Source organism: Chiloscyllium plagiosum, unplaced genomic scaffold (assembly GCF_037043375.1).
Source record: "Chiloscyllium plagiosum isolate Xiang-an unplaced genomic scaffold, Cpla_swu_hap1 HiC_scaffold_182, whole genome shotgun sequence".
NCBI lineage: Eukaryota > Metazoa > Chordata > Chondrichthyes > Orectolobiformes > Hemiscylliidae > Chiloscyllium > Chiloscyllium plagiosum.
The window spans coordinates 5,001-7,500 of NW_028270321.1; the positions used below are offsets into that span (position 1 = coordinate 5,001).

General features: G+C 57.5%; 1 protein-coding gene across 2 annotated transcripts in view; it reads right to left on the reverse strand.

Annotated features, from left to right (window-relative positions):
• The window catches only part of LOC148133906 (C-type lectin domain family 10 member A-like), a 120,001-nt gene that overhangs the window by 1,143 nt on the left and 116,358 nt on the right, over positions 1 to 2,500 (reverse strand). The window lies entirely within an intron of this gene.

Genomic DNA, 2,500 nt, shown 5'->3' on the forward strand with positions numbered 1-2,500 from the left:
GAGAGAGCATGTGTGGTGCCCAGCTCACAGTGTAAAGGTGAAGGCGTGCAAGGCTGTGTGAGTGTAAGGCTGTGGGGGGGGGGGTGTGTGAGTGTAAGGGAGAGGGTGTGTGTGAGTGTAACGGTGTGGGTGTGTGTGAGTGTAAGGATGTGGGGGGGTGTGTGAGTGTAAGGGAGAGGGTGTGTGTGAGTGTAACGGTGTGGGTGTGTGTGAGTGTAAGGGTGTGCGTGAGTGTAAGGGTGTGGGGTCTGTGTGAGTGTAAGGGTGTGGGTGTGTGTGTGTGTGTGTAAGGGAGAGGGTGTGCGTGAGTGTAAGGGTGTGGGTCTGTGTGAGTGTAAGGCTGTGGGTGTGTGTGTGAGTGTAAGGGTGTGGGTGTGTGTGTGAGTGTAAGGGTGTGGCTGTGTGTGTGGGAGAGGGATTGTGTGTGTGGGAGAGGGATTGGGTGTGTCAGGGTGTGGCTGTGTGTGTGTATAAGGGTGTGGGTGTGTGTGTGAGTGTAAGGGTGTGGCTGTGTGTGTGGGAGACGGATTGGGTGTGTAAGGGTGTGGCTGTGTGTGTGTGTAAAGGTGTGTGTTGTGTGTAAAGGTGTGTGTTTGTGTGTGTGTGTGTGTGAGTGTAAGGGTGTGTGTGTGTGGGAGAGGGATTGGGTGTGTCAGGGTGTGGCTGTGTGTGTGTATAAGGGTGTGGGTGTGTGTGTGAGTGTAAGGGTGTGTGTGTGTGGGAGAGGGGTTGGGTGTGTCAGGGTGTTGGTGTGTGTGTGTGTGTGTGTGGGAGAGGGATTGGGTGTGGCTGTGTTGTGTGTGGGAGAGGGATTGGGTGTGTCAGGGTGTGGCTGTGTGTGTGTATAAGGGTGTGTGTGTGTGTGTGTGTAAGGGTGTGTGTGTGTGGGAGAGGGGTTGGGTGTGTCAGGGTGTAGGTGTGTGTGTATAAGGGTGTGGGTGTGTGTGTGAATGTAAGGGTGTGTGTGTGTGTGGGAGAGGGATTGGGTGTGTCAGGGTGTGGCTGTGTGTGTGTATAAGGGTGTGGGTGTGTGTGTGAGTGTAAGGGTGTGTGTGTGTGGGAGAGGGGTTGGGTGTGTCAGGGTGTAGGTGTGTGTGTGTGTGTGTGTGTGGGAGAGGGATTGGGTGTGTCAGGGTGTGGCTGTGTTGTGTGTATAAGGGTGTGGGTGTGTGTGTGAGTGTAAGGGTGTGTGTGTGGGGGGGAGAGGGATTGGGTGTGTCAGGGTGTGGGTGTGGGTGTGTGTGTGAGTGTAAGGGTGTGTGTGTGTGGGGGAGAGGGATTGGGTGTGTCAGGGTGTGGCTGTGTGTGTGTGGGGGAGAGGGATTGGGTGTGTCAGGGTGTGGCTGTGTGTGTGGGGGAGAGGGATTGGGTGTGTCAGGGTGTGGCTGTGTGTGTGTGTGGGAGAGGGATTGGGTGTGTCAGGGTGTGGCTGTGTGTGTGTGGGAGAGGGATTGGGTGTGTCAGGGTGTGGCTGTGTGTGTGGGGAGAGGGATTGGGTGTGTCAGGGTGTGGCTGTGTGTGTGTGGGGGAGAGGGATTGGGTGTGTCAGGATGTGGCTGTGTGTGTGTGGGAGAGGATTGGGTGTGTCAGGGTGTGGCTGTGTGTGTGTGGGAGAGGGATTGGGTGTGTCAGGGTGTGGCTGTGTGTGTGGGGGAGAGGGATTGGGTGTGTCAGGGTGTGGCTGTGTGTGTGTGGGGGAGAGGGATTGGGTGTGTCAGGATGTGGCTGTGTGTGTGTGGGAGAGGGATTGGGTGTGTCAGGGTGTGGCTGTGTGTGTGTGTGGGAGAGGGATTGGGTGTGTCAGGGTGTGGGTGTGTGTGTGGGGGAGAGGGATTGGGTGTGTCAGGGTGTGGCTGTGTGTGTGTGGGGGAGAGGGATTGGGTGTGTCAGGATGTGGCTGTGTGTGTGTGGGAGAGGGATTGGGTGTGTCAGGGTGTGGCTGTGTGTGTGTGGGAGAGGGATTGGGTGTGTCAGGGTGTGGCTGTGTGTGTGTGGGAGAGGGATTGGGTGTGTCAGGGTGTGGCTGTGTGTGTGTGTGGGAGAGGGATTGGGTGTGTCAGGGTGTGGCTGTGTGTGTGTGGGAGAGGGATTGGGTGTGTCAGGGTGTGGCTGTGTGTGTGTGGGAGAGGGATTGGGTGTGTCAGGGTGTGGCTGTGTGTGTGTGGGAGAGGGATTGGGTGTGTCAGGGTGTGGCTGTGTGTGTGTGTGGGAGAGGGATTGGGTGTGTCAGGGTGTGGCTGTGTGTGTGTGGGAGAGGGATTGGGTGTGTCAGGGTGTGGCTGTGTGTGTGGGGGAGAGGGATTGGGTGTGTCAGGGTGTGGCTGTGTGTGTGTGGGGGAGAGGGATTGGGTGTGTCAGGATGTGGCTGTGTGTGTGGGAGAGGGATTGGGTGTGTCAGGGTGTGGCTGTGTGTGTGTGGGAGAGGGATTGGGTGTGTCAGGGTGTGGCTGTGTGTGTGGGGGAGAGGGATTGGGTGTGTCAGGGTGTGGCTGTGTGTGTG